We start from the raw sequence: 18,332 nt of genomic DNA on the forward strand, positions 1-18,332 counted from the left end.
ATGGAGATTTTACAATATCCTTCCCCCAGGAGTGGGGAGAGAATAGGGATTTTCAGTATCCTTCCCTTGCTATGCCTACCAAGCCACACCCACCAAGCCACACCACACCACGCACACCAAGCCACACCCACAGAACCGGTAGTAAAAACATTTGGATTTCACCACTGGTTTATAGTCTATCAGTCTAGCAATTGAAATTCATTCTAATTGAGGTACAGTATTCACTATTTTCTGATCCTTGAGACAGAATTCAGACATCATCACAAGTAAATACTGGGAAATGTTAATCCACATGTTAGACAGAATAGGATAGTTGGCTGACGATTTTGAGAATCCTGTTTTATCAGGATTCACCATTGCATAAAGTTTTCCATTTATATGTATAGAACAGGGGTGGGTTCTACTTACCTTTACTATCGGTTCACAACGTTTTATAAGCAAAACTGTCCCCTTGCTCTACCATTAAAAATCAATAAAAGTTTTGTTTATTCTTTGATCTAAAGGCATCACAGGGCATCACAATATAAAACACAGTAGCCTAAGAATTCAATTCTTAGTACAGGGGTGTAAAGTACATAAGATCTAATAATACCTATAACAGCTGTGTGTATTTGATGAGTACCAGTGGGGCTGAAGTTGCTGATATACTGACCTCTGATGGTCATGTGTAAAACCATATACTGGTAGTTCTTGACTTATAACCACAACTGGGACCAACATTTTGGTTGCTAAATGCAGCAACCAAATGCAGCAACCAATTAGCTAAATGCTAATTCAGTCATAAAGCAAGACATCATGTGGCCATATTAATTAGTGACCAAAATATTGTTACCAATTGTGGTAGAAAATATCTCCCCATCTCAGTCATGGAATGTACAATACTAGGGCATGACATAGTATAAGAATTTACCTCTTAGTTTGAGAGCTCAAATAAGGAAGGTGTAAATCCCTCATTTGACAAAGAAGATACTGAATTAATAGACAACTTCTGCCTTTTATGATCAGCCATCAACAGTAAAAGACTAGGCAATCCAGAAATACTGCAGACTAGAGCAATCAACAGATCAGCCATGAAGATCTTAAAAAAGATTCAGATACTGTAATGTATCTATACTTAGGGTCAAAATTGTAGAAGTAGTGGTATGCTATGTGATATGGAAGTGAAAGTTGGACTAGAATAGAAAGAACTTAAGTATTTTTTGAATATTGGAGTTGGGGGAAAAAAGTCCTGAAACTACCCTGGGGAATCATAAAAACAAACAAATGGATCATTAAATGAATAAATCCAGAGTTTTCACTCAAGACACAAATGACCAGGTTTAAATTATTCCAACACATTATCAAATATCTAGGTATCTGGAGGTGGTTCTAATGCTGGGAAAGATGGAAGGAAAGAGAAGAAAAAGATTACCAGCAGCAAGTTTGATAGTAATGGATACACCATTGGAAGACTTGAAGGAACAGGTTACAGAGACTTCATCATGGAGAAAATCTACCTGTTGGTTGATAAGCAATATTTATCAATATTATCAATAAGCAATATTCCTCATAGATTATTCATTCCACTATCCCCTTTGATAGCAGAATGCTTCCACATCAAGAGGAAGATGACCTCCTCTATAGATGCTCTTGCTAAACAAGAGTCCTTCTTCTTACCTCACTTAAGATCATCTGAAATCTGAAAGCAGCTACAACAAAACATGCAGATATGCCACCACTAATTGTCTAACCCTTTCTGGATGACTAGCTGAAAGAATATGCAGAAGAAATGGCTCAGGTTGTGTGCTAACATTATAGTAAGCAGGTGAGCAAGTGAAGAAATGCTAAAACAAAAATAGAATATTATTTTTTTTCTTGCAAGTGTGCATTTGAGTGTGTATATTATAGATGCACGTATATGCGTGTATAGACACACAAAACTTACTTCCTGCCCTAAGAAGCTGAAAGAGAGCCATACAGACTCCGGGAGACCTTTCAGTGGGAAAGGGTTGTGCCCTGCTTTTCCCCTCCGTCCCCCCCAGACCGGGTAGCAAAGCAAAAGAAAAACCAGGTTTTCGTTTGATCGCCCTCCAGCCCGCTCTGTCCAAAGGAAAGCTGTAGCGCTGGCGCTCCCTCTCCACATAAACGCCAAGCCTTCTCCACAGCATAGCCGGCCCTTGGGAGACAAATTCGAGGAGGGGGAAAAGAGGCGTTCTAGTGAGTGGGAGAGTCCATTCAGCCTCCTAAATCGGGGTCGGAGCCAAGGGAGGTGGGGAATTTCTCTTGGCCTTCCAAGCCCCCCCCCCCGTTTCCAGGAAGAACGGTTGGTACGTGCGAACCTTCCAAGAGAAACGCCGAACTTCTCTCGTCACTTGAAATCCAGGAAAGCGCATCCTCGACCCAGCCAGCTTTCCACGGGGAAGGGGGGGGGAAACCCTTTTCGCCACCCCTCCACGGTGTAGAAGCTGAATGCGGTAAGCTATAGGGGAGGAGGAGCAGCGGATGACTTCATGCAGCAGGACTGCCGTGAATTTGGAATCAGCAGCTGCAAGCTGTGTGCCGGGGAATGACTGACAGCGGGAGTCCCCCCGGGCATCTGCCGGGCGAACCCTCCTTCCCCGGCGTTCTTTTAAAAACCTCAGCCGCAAGGGGCGGCTGGGCTATAAGCTGCTGAAAACAAGCGCCCAGCCGCGGCTTAGCCGCAGCCAGAGGCCAAAAGCAGACGCGTTAAATAATCGGTCGTCGGAAAGGTGAGTCGACGCGCGCGTTCCTCTCCTCCCGAGGCGTTAACTAAACGGCGTGGGGTGGGGTGGGGTGGGGTAGAAAAGGGAACGGGAGCCAGCGGGGGACGGGAGGGCGTAGCACGTGCTTGGCCAGAGGCGTGTGAATGTGGTTCGTTTTACCCGCTCGGGGAAAGACGCGTGGTGGGGCTGCTGGAAAGCGGGAGCTAATCGAGGGAGCGTTTCAACTGTCGGAATCCAAGCCGGAATCCCCGCCAGCTTCCCTCGAGCCGCCTCCGCAGTTGGGAGGGGGGCGGCCGCTGGTTCCCCTGCAGAGCAGCGCGCGCCTTTTGCGGGCCGGGACGCGCATCCTTCGATTTCAGCGGCGAGGAGCTTCACCTCCCCCCCCCGCGCCCACCCCCACCCCCCGGCGCAGAGCCCGGCCTTTTCGCGCGCAGAAGGCGCCTCCCCGCGCCCGAAGGGTCAGCGCTTGTTTTCTCGGCTGCCTAAAAATAGTCGCGAGTCGGTCGGAGGGGCGGCGGGAGGAGGGGGGAAGAAAAAATAAGGGAGGAAGGTCGGTGTGGCGAATCCTGGATTGCGCCTCCTCGGAGACCTGCGTGTTGCTTCAATGAAAGGCGTCCGAGGTGGTCGGTGGGATCTCGGCAGGCAAAAATAAATTCCATCGGGCTGGCTACGGAGCTTAAACTGTGTGACTTATGTTAACTCTACGTTGATAGAAAGGTAGGCTATATATACAGTGGGAAGAGTCGGTTTCGGGGGTGGGGAGGGTTATTCTTAATCCTCCTTCTCGATCTCACTGTTGCTTGCCCCCCCCCCGCCGCCGCCTTCTTCATTTTTCCTGCTACCACCCCGAGAGTTGCTCTTAAAGGTTACCTTACCTCCATTTTTCTCCTGCACAAGCAGCCATTTTAATTCATACACATAAATTTGCAGTGCTGGTTGATATAAAGTATCCGTGAGTGGTTGATGGCATGCGTTCAAGAACCTGTTCTCAAAAATGTAATTCCCCAGACCCATGGTTTAGCAAGATAATTTTAAATGTATTGGTTGGATGGGAGCGAGCGAGCAAGCATGGAATATGTGCTCTCCTTTATTAGATATGCAATACTTCACCTACCCGATTCGGAATAGGATCAACGTTTTGTGGAGGAGGCTGGCTATTCATTTTGAAGAGCGAGCCCTATTCCTGGGTGCTAAATAACAGATATACCTAGCACATCTGGGCTGCATAAAGTCAGACGACCACTAGGCAGCAGCAGAGAGTTGACTTCTGTGTCTCTTTGTTGCCTTCTAGCGTTCATCGGTGGGTTTTTGTTATTTTTTTCTCAGCCTTAATCTGTAAAAAAATTCCTGAAAGCGCTGTCAAATGTAAGATTGTCATATATTTAATTCTGAGTTGAATAATTTTGTCTAGGCTGGGTTGGTAACCATCCATTTAATTATATTTACCAAAGTCATAATAATTCAATTCATAGAGATTCTCACCAGCTCCTTTCCCATAAAGATTTCTGGGCTCCTGTGTTCAATTACAAAAAATGTGCCAAGAAGCAGCCCCCATATTTACTGTTGGATGCTTTCAATATTGGAAGCATTTGGATTAGCCCCCTCCTCCCCCCCACTTGGTGGTTGTCTAGATGATTTCCCTTCAATAAATGAAACTGTTTCCAGCTTGAAAATGCACTTGGTGCCAGAATGTGAAATGTGTTATGCCAATAGTCTGTTGAGCATCAAGGAAGCTTCCTCTGTTTGTTGAAAGCAATTAACTAGGAATAAATAATCAGCATTTGTTCTGGTTAGCAAAACTAGAAAAAGAAAAATGCTTACTGGAAGGCATTTCTAATATTGCCTAAATACCACATTTTACTATTCTCTTAATAGTGAAACCCTCTTTCATAATTTTTAACCCTCTTTAATCCAAGGAGAATAAATCAGATGTTATTTTGATAACAATGAGGATCAGTATGGTACAGAAGTGATTCATGTTCATAAATATATGCTTAAGAATCTTAGCCTTCTTCATATGGGGCCAAAGACATGTAATTCCTGGGACTCTACATGTAAACTATTACAAAGCTTTAGTCTCATACCAAAAAAAAGTGTTGTTTGTTATTTATCCTTAATATACGTGTTTTCTAAATAATTGAGAACTTTTAAAAAGGGTGCTTATAATCGAAGCCTATATTGACAAGTAGAAATCTTGGCTATTGTGATTAATTGTCCTTCATTCTTCAGTATACACCATGGTTCAGCTGATCTCATTACTTTACTATTAGCTGAGATAGTTGAATAATGAAACATTTGTTGGAACTAGGGTGTTTATGTAGGAATTTATGCAGGAGTTTATGTAGTTAAAAAGGAGGTGAGGAAAGAATAGAGAGTAAATTCAGATGATGAGAATCCTGACTACATACGCTCAAATAAAAGGAGGCATATTATAATAAATAAATAATCAAATAAAAGGAGATAAATTTTAATTCTAAAATGAAAAAAGAAGCTGTAAAGCAGGGGTTCCCAACCCCCAGGCTATGGCCCACTACTGGGCCTTGAGTCATTCGGAACTGGGCCATGGAAGGAGTGGGCGAGACTGCACGTGCGCATATCCCCACTTGCAAGAGTAGTGGGTGCGCATACACACTCCATTTGTGTGAACAGTGGGCGTGCGTGCCAACCATTTGTGCAGAACCATCCCCTCTTTCCACCCCCTAGCTGGTCCACAAAGCCAGAAAGGTTGGCGAACTCTACGGTAAAGAAATCAACCCAGGGCTGCCAGTATTTAAATGGAATCCTTGTGCTTCTAATTGTTGCACAACATGCAGAAAATTCCTGCAGTCTTATCAGTGAGGGTGAGCTAAGGTTATTTCAAAAATATGATACCATGATTGAGGGATGAACTATAGATGCACACAGATTAAGTATGTGTTCAGTTAGAATACCATTCTGAGCAAAACTTGTAGTTCAGTATTTAGGATATATATTCTGAATAAGGTATCATGACTATTACAGTGCACCTCCTGCATTCATACCTGGAATAGCTCAGGGATATGTCACCTTTTGGTGTTGTGGGAACACTAGGATTGTTGAGACCATACTTGGAGAACCCTCATAAAATGGTTGCCTTAAAATTATAAGTTACACAGGACAGAGTAACTTGAATGCCAAATGATTTCCTTGATCAGCTTCTCCAACAGGAAGTTCCCTTCTATCTCTGCTTACCTATTTCTGGATAGGTAGACATATCATCAAATTAAGTACTAGGCATTGCAGTCTCCTATTTTAGGCATAGCGTAAAGAAGAAGAATTATTGGGGTGGAAATTCTGCAAGCAGATGCTTTGTTTCATACCCTGCTACTTTCCTTTTAAAAAAGAAAAAGAAAAGTCATGTGGGATAGAAAGCCTGGCCAGCACTAAAGAATTATTTACAGGCACAGTAGCAGCCAGACATAGGAATCCAAGAGTAGCTTGTCTATTTGGAGATTCATCATGTGTTATGAAGGGAAAGGTAGCACTGGACAAGGTGAGGAACATAGATATGACCTAACTCCCAATATTAGATTCATTGCCTGGCCTCACTTAGAGATAAAAATATCTTTATCTGCTAAAAAACAAACAAACATTGAGAATGTAACTCCTTATACCTAGACTTCCTCTGCATGATAAAGATACTGAGGTAGTTGAATTCACGGAAGATTACATATGTTCATTGTTTTTCATTAAGTTTTTCCCCCATTATGTGCATGTGGTACCATGATAGCGCAGTGGTTAGAATGCAGTATGGCAGGCTAACTCTGCCCACTGCCAGGAATTCGATTCTGATCAACTGAAGGCTGACTTAGCGTTCCATCCTTTCGAAGTCTTTAAAATGAGGGCCCACTAAAATGGGGACAATGTGCTGATTCTAAACTGCGTAGAGTGCTGTAAAGCCCTATGAAACGGTATATAAGACTAAGTGCTATGCTATTGCTATATAATATCAGTATATCATAGGAAGAATCATGACATCCTCATCTGCCAAGTTCCTAGTTTCTAAGGAAAAACTAACAAGTGTCTGACTTTTATTCTTTTCATATAAGTGGCCTTCCACAGTTAATATGTAGAGCAAAGGTAGCATAGGATTGTTGAATTTGGACAAAGAAGATTCAGTTTCAAGTTCCTACTCCCCTGAGTTACTTATATGGCCAGTCACACATTCTCTCTTGAAGCTACAGGACAACAGCCTTTTCACATTGTTAATGATTTTATTTATAAAATGAAACAGGCATCAAACTTTAGTGTTATTTTCTTTATTCAGACTTCCTTTATATATTAAGACTCATAACAAGCCTTGATAATATTCAATGTCAAAGATAGATAAAAATTCAGAATATCCAAAAGAGGACCTTTTTTTGTATCAAACTGTATTCTACATTATAGAAATATAGCTATAGAGAAGCTAAAATCAAAGTCAGGGATGACAGAAAATATACCATAAAGTTGAAATACAAAGCTATTTTGAATATCATAGCATACCAAGAAAAGTTATGTCTGAAATTAAATTAAGTAACTCAATTTTTTCACCTATTTTGGTCATTTGTTGACATTGATTAATACACAGAGCCAGAGATTAAGGTGAAAAATTGTACATTGTTTCTCCTATAAGTTCAATCTAGGTAAATTTCAGGTGACAGCCCCTCTCATGATTCTTGTAAACAGGTGGATAAGCTACAGATTTAGAGTATAGCTTATGCATGCCAAATCCAATAATAGCATTGGGAAAGAGAAGTTGGATAGAAGTATGAAAAGCTATTATTCATCTCTGTTTTAAAAAGCAGGTAATGTAGTTGTGGACTAGCAGTTTCATGTTTTCTTGCTACCTTTAACCAACTTAGCATCCTATGTCATGCTTGACAGTTAATTTACTTGTCACCTACATGTAGATATTGTACATTGTGCTTAAAGAACTGAGACAACTGCAGGCAAGCACAGAAGAAAGGTTATTTTGCTAGTTTTCTTTCTGGCTTACCTTGTAGTTGTGGTCTATGAATCTGGATTTATCAGCCTGCTTATGTTATTGTGTTACTTCTACTTTAGTGGAACTTGGGAGTTGGGCTGAGGTAACTGTGAAGTTAATTGCCATTGACTAGAGGTGCATGGCTCAGTGGCTTAAAGACACTGGATTTGCTGACTGGAGAAAGTTGGATTTCCGTACTCTAATGGTTCATGTCCTAACACCACATGACAGAGTGAGCTTCCATCACTTGCCTCAGGTACTGCCAACATAGCAGTTCAAAAATGTGCAAAATGCAAGTAAATAGGTACCACTCTGATGGGGAAAAAACTATGGTGTTTGATGCAGAAGAAAGGAAGTAAGTGGTTCCAAACCTGATTGACTGAGAGGCAAAATTGGAGGAGAAAAGCCCCAGATGACACCAACTCTCGTGCAGAACATTGTTAGTCACTCTGTGCAGAGCTAGTTGTCCCCCTGTGGTAAACCCTTGATAGCATACAAGCGCAAACTGAACAAGCTAGCAATCTTAGGCAGTCAAATATCTACTCTGCGATAGCATTGTAGCCTCCTGGGTTTCAATGCACCACCGCCCTACGCTAAATAAATGCCAACTGATTCCCAAATTCAAGTCTCAGATATTGTTTTTAACTCTTTAAAATACTAATGGCTTACAGCCTGGCTATATAAAATACTGCCTGTATTATGAATTTGCCAAATTAATATAGTCTTTTTATATGCAGAAAAACATTTCATGAGCATGCTGGAGATGGCTTTTATGATGTTATCAAATTCAACATGTAGCTCAGTTGTAGCATACCCAGCATTATTAATAAGGCTGAAGTGTTATTGTTTGAAATTCTGAAGACTTCCCAATGATTGCAATGAACCATCAGATTGGTATGAGACTGTTCCATGTTTTTCATTGTAGAATACGCTTCCTTCAGAGTTACTACCTTCCTCTGTTTTAGCTTTCATGAAAATCTGTAAAAGATTTATCTTTAATTCAGCCTATAAAATTATAGTCAGTCTTCACCCTTTTAATGTAGAATTTCTGCATCGTTTGCATTTGAGTTTTTAAATATATTTTGATCAGTACTTTTCTCCTACGTTTTTAAATAGAAATGATGTTATAAAATATGAATTCTTAAATTGTCATACATTACTACTTGAATAAAGTGTGAAATCATGTCAAGAATGTATTTTACTCTGGCTTAAGTTTCTCACACAAATAGATTAAACCTTGCTGAAGTTTGTCCTAAAAGTCAAACCACAGAAACATATGACAATGCTGATCAGGGTGGATTTGATTTAAATCGAGTCGATTTAAATCATGATTTAAATCACTAGTAAAAAGACTTGATTTAAATCGACTCGATTTGAATCATAATTTTTAAAGAGCAACCGTCATCTCTGCCACTCCTTTGACCTGCTGTTGACTCACCGATAGTCCCAGTGTTGCAGAATATACAGCCTTGTGCTACATAACTAAGCTCCATTTCATGCTGAATAAACTAAATTATTTATGTATCTTAAATAGAAAACTATCTTACGATAGATTTTTACCCCAAAAGTTTTTTATTAAAATAAATTCAATATAAATAAAAAAAATCTGATTTAAATAAAAAAATCCGATTTTTTTGATTTTTTTAAAAAAATCATTGATTTTTATCCACCCTGATACTGATACAAGAATGTTCCGATCTCTTTGAGATTGGACTAAACAATGTACCTACAGATAGCTTCCTACAAAAGCCACTTTGTTATACTGTTAGACCTTTACAGAAAGTTGTGAGTAAAATAGATTCAGAATAAGTGCTTTATAATGTGGCTGTTATATAATAGGATGGCAATTAGTTGGGCGGTATGACCAAGGTTCGTATTAATATTAAAGAGGAATCCACTGAAATCTTGGCATGCCACCATCTTTTTCTGAATTTACAGTTTGTCTGCAGATTATTGTAGTTTGTGGGAGGAGAAAAAATGTGCAGTTCAAAATAATGAAGCTGCTCATAAACTATCAAGGCATCAAGGTGGGGGAAATAATATTTGCTGACAAAAATCCTGGAGCTATAAATTGGTTTTGCTCAGCCTGCATACAGGACTGCTACTTAGGATTAGAGTTTTGCAGATTCTGTGACTACATTTTAGAAGAAAACAGTTTAGGACTAAACAATGAAGTGTGACCCAGAAGCAAACTAGTGAAAAAATATATTGACAAGAATTTAACACTTTTTCTTTGCAAGCTGCACTGGTTGCCATTTTGCTTCTGAGTTCCATTCAAGGCCTATATATATAGACCCCTTCATGGCAAAGATTATTTGAGGGGCCACTTGTCTCCCAAGGTATCAGCCCAACTGTTTCAACCTGACATAGTCAGCATGCTCTGGGTTCCATCAATGAAACAATGCCATCTATTGGAACCCCAGAAGCCCATCTTCTCTGTAGTAGTGTATGTCCTCTGGAATGAGCTCAAATTCAAATACCTATTGGTATTTCAAAGGGCATTAAAGGCCTGGCTCTTTGCCCAAGTCTTTGAAGAGACCAGTTGATGCCCCTTTCTTACATTCTGTTCCTCCTCTGGGTTTCTTTTCTTTGACCTCTTGCCTTGTGCTGTTTTTGAGTTTTTTGTATTCTCTGCTTCTCTGCTGTTCAAATTGTCAACTGCCCAGAGTTGCCAGGTGTTGGGCAACTTATAAATTCAATCAATAATATTATTATTCAATCAGGAAAACATGATTCTCAAAAATTGTTCTTTAAGTTCAGTAAATTTGGAAGGATATTGTTGGCCATTTAAAGTAGATATAAGTGTGGGAGGCATTTATAAAGGATATGTAACAACTACTTCACCCAGTGAGCAGAAACACGGATAGATATGTTTGTGATAGGACAAAGAGACAGAGTCATTTTGCAGGAGAAGAAATGAAATAATTTTCATGTGGATATTGAATTGAAAGGGCAGTTTGATTCAATATTATGTCTTGAACAGAGGCTACACTATGTCTATAACACCACTTCCTAGATGTTTTAGGAATTCATATCATTGGGGTCAAAAATACTTATCTCTTATTACATGTTTGTAATAAATATGACTCATGCTTTCTATTAGAATCTAATAAATATAAGCATTAATTATTAAACCATAGCTATTAAGTATGGCCCATTGGCTCTAAAACATTTCTTTGGAAAGAACTTCAGAATAGTAGAAATCAGAAACCAATTAGTTGATTTCTTCTCACCTAGTTTTTCCTGTGCTAACCTTGAACATAGAGTAAGTTTTAATTAGATGTATATTATTTATTGCCGCCTGTCCTTAGCTGTAGCTGTTCCTAAAAAAATTCCTTGATGTCTAAGGAGAGCATAGCTGGATGCATCTCTCTGCATATTGTTCACACATTGTGCATAGTTCATTTGAATTTCTGCTGACCAGAATACATTGTTGGAATATTTTTCTCTTTTTCTTTGTGTAAAATGCTGTATGTAGGTGCAGATGTTGACGCAGCATTTGGGCAGTCAATGGAAGTGTTGTGTTCACTAGAGAATAGAAACTAATGACTCACAATGATTTTTTTCCCCTTCTTAGCATTTTTCCACAAGTGCTGGGTCTGCTTTTTCCCCCCTACATTGAATATTAGTCTATTGCTTGTGACAGGAATTGACCAACTGACTTGTTGACTGAATCTGGCATGGGCTGAGAAAGTGACTGACCCAAAGTCACCCAGTTGACTTTCATGCCTAAAGTGAGATTAGAACTCACAATGTCCTGGTTTCTAGCCTCAGATTTTAGCTATTAGACCAAACTGGCTCCGAATGATACAAAGTAGAATCTGCACCCAAAAAAATTCCTATAATGAGAATGACAATGAACTTCTTAGCAAATCTATCCAGAAATAATTGCTGTGAAATCAAAAGAGCAGACACAGTTCTGTAACTAGAGACTTGGCAAAATTGAGGGTACATAATCATAGCACAGTAGTTATAATTTTTACAAGTATAATCACAGACTCACAAATTAGTTAATTCATGCAATCATCATGCACCGTGTGTGACAATAGTCTTAAACTAAAATGAGATGATCATGTTGTTTGTTATATGCTTTAGTGGTATACATAATAATTTCTGTCCTGCATAATAATTTCTGTCCTGTTTCATCAAATATTTCATTATCTGCTCAAACTGACAGTCAGATAATCTACATACTACTAAAACTCTCATTGTCATGACCTTTATCTTGGCAAAATGGTGCATCGTAGGCCCACATTTTTTTAACTAAGTTACTTCAAATGGGTTGATTTATAGAATGTGTCCAAAATCTGGGATCTATATCTCCTGAATATGGTCAGAACATTTTGGGAAAGTTGTGGCTGCTTCATTGTTACTGGCTGCTGCTGAGATCACATGATCTTCATTTTGAAAATTCTGGGACTGTTTCCCAGTCAGTCTCACAATCTTTTCTCTCCCGTCCCCTACAGCCTCCCACAGTCACTTACTTGCCTGTTGGAAAGGGGAGGGGAACAGAATAGAGGAACACAGAAGAAGGAACACCCATAGACCATTCCTGACCCATGCCACTCTCCTACAAACTTCCCTCTGCCACTCCCATGGCTTCCATGCATCCCCATGCATGCATTCAATGACTTATGGAGCACTTATTTGCACATATCAGTGCAATGTTCTGACCCACACCACCCCCTGTGCATCTTTCCTGACTAAAGCAGCACCTCTTGTGCACTCCCAAGCACCTTTCCCAAACCACAACCCAACCGTACCCAACCAGTTGTAGTGGCTCTTGGGCAGCCCCACACACTCTTACAGCCTGCATTGCCTCCCCTGTGTGCCATTCCTGAATGGCATGGCACGTCCTATCCATCCCTTGCTGCAGACAACTTGCCATGGGACAACTTGCCATTGCCAAATTATTGTGGGACAACACACTGCAAGACAAGAGTTATACTGATATCAAAGGAATGGTGGAATAGAATCATTAAAGAAAGGATGTAAAAGGAGGGGCAAAATGAAATCTGAATAATTAAAATTAAATTTTTTTTATTTATTTTAAATAATTAAATTGAATTGATAAATTGTCCTGTGTTGAGCTGTCCTGTGTTGAGCTGTCCTGTGTTGAATTGGCCTTGCGGCAAGCTGGCCATGGTGGGGAGTACACAACAAGAAGCAACTAAATGGGAAGGTGGAGATAGCAGGTTTCTATCCAGTTCTTCAACTATCAGGCTTCAGGACCTTGGAGAGCAGACATCTGTTCCATCATCACTTGGCACAGTGGTCGGCAAACTCATTAGTCAACAGAGCCAAATATCAACAGTACAATAATTGAAATTTCTTTTGAGAGCCAAATTTTTTAAACTTAAACTATATAGGTAGGTACATTGTTATTAACTTAATTAGTTCTTTTTAACTACAATTTAAAAAGTAGGGGGAGGGGGATGCAACACGCGGAGGGCCAAGTCCACTCCCGTTCACCTCCCCACACTTGTTTACCCGTCCCAGAGAGCTCGGGCTACACCTCCCTCTGACCCAGCCGCCTTCCTTGCTGGCGTCACTCCTGAGCAAACTCTTCTGCCCTCGGCTGTTGCAAAGAAGTGGCAGCTCTGGGTGTACCACACCCGCTTCGTTCTCTTTGAGAGCTGCTTTGCACCTTGTTCGCAAAGCAGCTCTCAAAGAGAAAGAAGTGGACATGGCTCACCCAGAGCTGCCGCTTCTTTGCAACAGCTGAGGACTTCTTCCGCTTGGAGCTCCAAGCTGCGGGGAGGGGGGGCTGCAACGCCGGCAGCTTCAGTGGGCTCCTTCCCTCAATGGTTTGTTTTCTTTTACCTAATTAAAGGCTGCTCCGTGCCTTTTGATCTTTCTACCCAGCCACTGGCGCACAGTGCCGAAAAGACCTCCGGTCACTGCCACCATCTTCGCGCATGTGCAGCTTTCTTCTCACCGGCTGAAGTACTTTTCGGCACTTTGTGGACTTTTTGGTATTTTGTGGAAGAGCCACACTCAAGGGGCCAAAGAGCCGCATGTGGCTCGCGAGCCGTGATTTGCCGACCACTGACCTAGCACACTTGAAATGCTTTGGTGAAGAAGTCAAAATAATCTTGCTAGAAGCTTCATTCCCTGAGATCCTATACTGGTTTGTAAGAGACGTATCAGCTTCCTCAGGATGGGAAGAATTCAAGGCATGATAGGAAATATGGTAAGTGCACTCAGGATCTTTGAATTCACTATAGTTCATAATAGGCAGTTGTTCAAGAAGAAAATAGAGAGAGAGAGAGAGACTCATTATCAGCAGAGACTAATTTGGTGAGTCTATGAGACAGTTTTCTTTGTAATAGTATTCAGAAGATAGAACTTCTTTCTGAGAGACAAAACTGAATTTATGCAAATTCAAACTAAGTTTAATTTGCTTAAATTTTCTTCATCTGACACATGAATTATAACAGTTCATTGATAAGAGCACATCTAATTTTTGGACCCAGGCACAAATTCATACTCTCCAAATTACAGGTTGTTCTAGACTTACAATTATTCATTTAGCAATTCTTTGATATTACAACAGCTCTGAAAAAGGGACTTACAACTGGTCATTGCGCTTATGATCATTTACATAGCTGTGTGATCAAAATTTGGTTGCCCAGCAACCAGCATGTTTTAGCCTTCCAAGTTCATGTGATTGCGATCTTTTTAGCCAACTTCTAACAAGCAAAGTCAATGAGGAAATCTGTATTTGCTTAACAACTGCACGATTCACTTAACAACTGCAGTAATTTGTTTAAGAACCATGGCAAAAAAAGTTGCAAAATTGGGTATGACTATTAACAACCCTCTTGCTTAGCAGTAGAAATTCTCCTAATTGTCATAATTCAAGAACTATCTGTAGTATTTAGTATGTATTCAACCAGATCCTTAATCTAGAGCAGTGGGTCTCAACCTTCCTAATGCCGCGACCCTTTAATACAGTTCCTCATGTTGTGGTGACCCCCAACCATAAAATTATTCCTAAAACCATTGAAAATATGTGTTTTCCGATGGTCTTGTGAAAGGGTTGTTCGATCCCCAAAGGGGTCCCAACCCACAGGTTGAGAACCACTGATCTAGAGGGAATGGTATAATTCAGTCCACTCATAATTCTGAACCAAAGCTAAAGCATGTCCTCCAGACTGAACTGATGGTAAGAAGTGGGAAAATATTTCTTAAGGATCAGTCACTCCAAGGATTTGTTTGTGGGAAAGTTTAGCTTGTTTTCTTTTTCCTGAATTTATTTCAGGGTAATTTCTGGGTTTGTTGCCAAGCTTCAGATCACAATCAGTAAAATAAAAAAGACTCATTTAAATCATAAAATAGCAAGGCGTGTGAAAAATTCAGTCTTTCTCTTTTTAAAGTTGTCAAGAATACACATGGAGAATGTGAAATAAACAACAAGCTCAAGCTCAGAATTTTAAGTAATCTCCCTTTGTAATAGTTTCTTCAGGAAAGTTCTACCACTGGATGTGCTTAGAAAAAGATTAAAAGACCAAGACCTGGATCTCATTTGGCTTTTTTTTTAAAAAAAAAATGTCCAAGCATAGATTGTGTTGATAGCTTTTATGTGCATGAATAGTGATCATAGAGTCTGTGTCTTCATGCTTTAATAATTTTAGTCCTATACACTTCCTAGAAAAATGGGCAATTTTGATGCATTGCTCAAGCCCTGCACAGTTGTCCCAAAGCAGCCTGTTTTCTCATTTGATGCTCAACCATAATATTTTGATTGAATCATTCAGTTTTATACATTAATACAGGCATTATGTAAGCCCACCTTTTAGTGATTCCAATTATCAATAAAGAATAGAATATAGGTTATATCTCTCAATAAATGGACAGGGTATACATTTAAATAAATACAAAATGGAAGATCCTGGAGGATCCCAGATCACCTTTAAAATTAATATTTTAGTTTTTGAAATTAAAGATTTCAAGAGTACAACATACTACCCCTCAAATCCCACAGTTCTTAATTGTTATCTCAACACACCTGGAGAGTTGAGGCAGTTGGTGGAAGAAGTCTGAGGTGATAAGATGAGAATTCGAACCTATCCACCGCCCATGTCACATTGATTCATCATTGTTTCAAAATAGAAATAGCCTCTGAACTATATTACAATTGTAAAAAAACTCAGTAGAGAACTGTATATCTGATAAGGTAGCTTGGTCTACTTCTGTTTACTCACAGAATTTCAAATTGACTTTGAAACCATAATCGATCTGAGTTCTCCCAGTATTGAAGAGGTCTTAAGCTTTCAACCACTCCTGACAATGGTAATCATTTTCAGGTAATCACTCCTGACAATATATATATATATTATTTGGTTATGGAATTTTCTTTATTAATATGTGTTGTATGTTCATATATTATACACATTAGTATCACTATTATACACATATAGCGTGAATGTATTGATAGGTATTATATGTATAGACTTGAATATACATGTTCTGTACAACTTATTAAGTTCTTTTTAGACTTTCGATGGTGCTAATTTTTTTTGAGGGGGAGAATAACATGTATAAATGGTTCTATCCAAGTAATTACCATCTGGATAGATGATTCTGTTTATTTTTAGATTCTGGCTTAGTTTAAGGTCTTTTGTGTGTAGTTTGTTAAAATAACATACAAAGCTGTTATTATGTAAAACAAGTCTGACATTGATTATGGATTCATATTTTGCTGCTGAATCAGGTGAGATATTGACATGATTTTTTATTTTCTTAGGTCTTTAGATCTGAATTAAGCAAAGTCATGCTTGTGGAGACAGTAATTCAATTCATTTGTTCCGATCCACGTCGGTACATACAAATTTCTTTTAAAAATGTTTAACAGTACATTTCTAGTTTAAAACAAAACAGTGAACAAATATAGGAACCATATAAATCAAAATAGATACTTCAAATTTACAATACATCAATAAATGTGCCTTATTGTTTTTGGAAAGTTATCTGATTAACCTATCTGTCAGGCTTCTCCTGACAGATAGCTTCAGAAGCAGTAATTGAGGGATTCAGCTCTCTGATAAATATAAATACTTATCATAACTGAAGAAAGCTCTTAAGAAAAAGTGCGAACCAAACTTTCATATGAGATAGAAGAAATCTTTTCGTTTCGTTTGAGGAAGTCTGGACAAGGAGCAGTTTGTAGGGTTCAAGGAGGACCTATGGCTATGCATTTGATTGAACTGCACACCAGTTGTAATTTGTGACTATTCAAGGGTTATTCACTTATTAGTTCTGATATATCTGTCAGACATAAGAATATAAAGATATTTTTAGAAAGCAGATTTCTCCCCCCACCCAGGCATAGAGATAAATGGAAAAAGAGTAAAGATGGCAACAGGTTAAAGAACTGCTTGTCTCCTTTCAATGTGTACAGCTCTGTGCAGCTTTCCAACAGTTCCAGATGCTTTTGTTTAGTTTCCTTTTTTTTAAGGTATGGTTGTTGAAAAGGTAGTCAAACTATAGCTCCAGAGGGCCGTGGAGAAAATTACCTGCATCTGTTGCACTTGGATTTCAGACCAGGTCATAGTTTAGAGCCAACATTGATTGAACTTGTCAATGACATTTGATAGAGACATATTGAGGTACTGCAGTCATCCTAGATCTTGATCTCTCAACTTCCATTATCACCCATCAATCAAATATTACAAATAAATAATAATAAAGATCCAGTCTTTAACACTTGTTCAGCACAGTTGTAAGTTCTAACAGTTGCTGAACAAGTGGTCATTAAACAAGACCACCTGTAATTATGTAGCATATCATCCATACTTGTTTTATTCCAAACAAATAAGTGAATCCACTTCCCAAATGAATCAGATTTAATTATAGTATCCATTTCAATAGAGTATGTTAAAAACTACTCACAATCCTATTGTTATATTCCATGTAGCAGTAACATAGAATTTTAATCCTGAGTCTTAATTAGTGTGCTTTTAGGTATCTGATTCACTAACTTTTCATTTTGTGACATGGTTAAAACTCCCAATAAGTCACTGGAGTAAAATTAATGCTATCAAAATGAACATTACATCAGGATTAATGTGTATCTTAAAAATAATTCCAGTGTTAATTCCTGGTAAATATTTTAGACAGCTAGATAATAAGTTAATGAGAAAATTTTTATTGCAGACTAAGATCCAATAATATCTTCAGCTAAATTTTGATTACTATATGATTTAACCTACTGGATTCCCAAGTATTTCAGTCTTTCAGTCTTCCTTCCCGCCCTCTCTTATCTCTATGTGTGTAGGCAGTGGGGAGGATGGGTGAAGGTATATACTTATATAAGATATTATACTTTCTGTCCTCTGGATCTATTTGGAGAGCATATGCTACTATTAAAATTATTTATGTATTTATAAATGTTAAGGGTAACAATGTAATATTCAACTATATTCCTAAAATATAGATTTTGCCACTTTGTGGCAATTTTAAGCGCTGGCAAGCCTGAAATATGATAGTGAGGAAAATTTTAGCTAATTAGAAAGAAAGTTATTCTCCCAATTTTAAGGAATGTCTCTAGGATATAAATTTGTTTTAAAAATTTATTTTAGAAAAGTCTTTGTGTTCTTAAAATGAGAAAATGACATACTATA

At 38.9% G+C, this 18,332-nt stretch overlaps 1 protein-coding gene across 11 annotated transcripts in view; it reads left to right on the forward strand.

Moving 5' to 3' along the window:
• Positions 1–1,327: 1,327 nt before the first annotated feature.
• PKIA (cAMP-dependent protein kinase inhibitor alpha) overlaps positions 1,328–18,332 on the forward strand; it is a 38,502-nt gene continuing 21,497 nt past the window's right edge. For 3 of the 11 annotated variants that reach the window (XM_034430004.3, XM_060681927.2, XM_060681929.2), the window contains exon 1: positions 1,328–2,453. The gene's annotated coding sequence lies outside the window, so the exon portion shown is untranslated. The other 8 variants (XM_034430001.3, XM_034430005.3, XM_034430006.3 and 5 more) reach the window with 4 other exon arrangements.

The sequence above is a fragment of the Pantherophis guttatus genome, chromosome 3 (genome assembly GCF_059756535.1).
Source record: "Pantherophis guttatus breed Tessera chromosome 3, ASM5975653v1, whole genome shotgun sequence".
In the NCBI taxonomy this organism is placed as follows: Eukaryota; Metazoa; Chordata; class Lepidosauria; order Squamata; family Colubridae; genus Pantherophis; species Pantherophis guttatus.